This window comes from Sturnus vulgaris, chromosome W (assembly GCF_052056855.1).
Source record: "Sturnus vulgaris isolate bStuVul1 chromosome W, bStuVul1.hap1, whole genome shotgun sequence".
Taxonomy (NCBI): Eukaryota; Metazoa; Chordata; class Aves; order Passeriformes; family Sturnidae; genus Sturnus; species Sturnus vulgaris.
In genome coordinates, this window is record NC_142282.1 from 46086556 (window position 1) to 46087062 (window position 507).

A 507-nucleotide genomic window follows, 5' to 3' on the forward strand; every position below is an offset into this window, starting at 1 on the left:
TTTTAGGATGGGGGAGAGAGAGGGTTAGGGTTTTCTCCTTCTCCGTCATCTACTTCCTTTGTCCCTTCCCCGCCCCTCCCCCCGTTTTTGGTTTTTTTTCTCTAAGGATAGGGAAGGGAATACAGGATTAGGGGTGACAGCAAAATCATTGGGGGGGAAGTAATACTAGGGTGTTTCAGTAAAGGTAGCAACATCTAACTAAAGGTAACTTTGTGGCCAGACTATGTCTAGCTTATGATTTGCCTGAAGCAGCAAATTGCTGCCTAGTTTTTTGTCTCGTCTGCTGTCTTGTGACAGGAAGATCTTTTCTTTGAGGTGCAAGTGCTCGGCGGCATCTTCTTCTCCAAGCAGCTCTGGTTTGGTTTTGAGGAGGTCTTATATTTGACTCTGGGGAGCTTTTGTTGTTGCCTGTTGGAGTAGGTTTCACTGTGCCTAGGTATGGTTTTATGTTTTTTCCTGGGAACCATCTTGGTCCAGATGGCAGGGAGACGCAAGCGTACCCCCTTC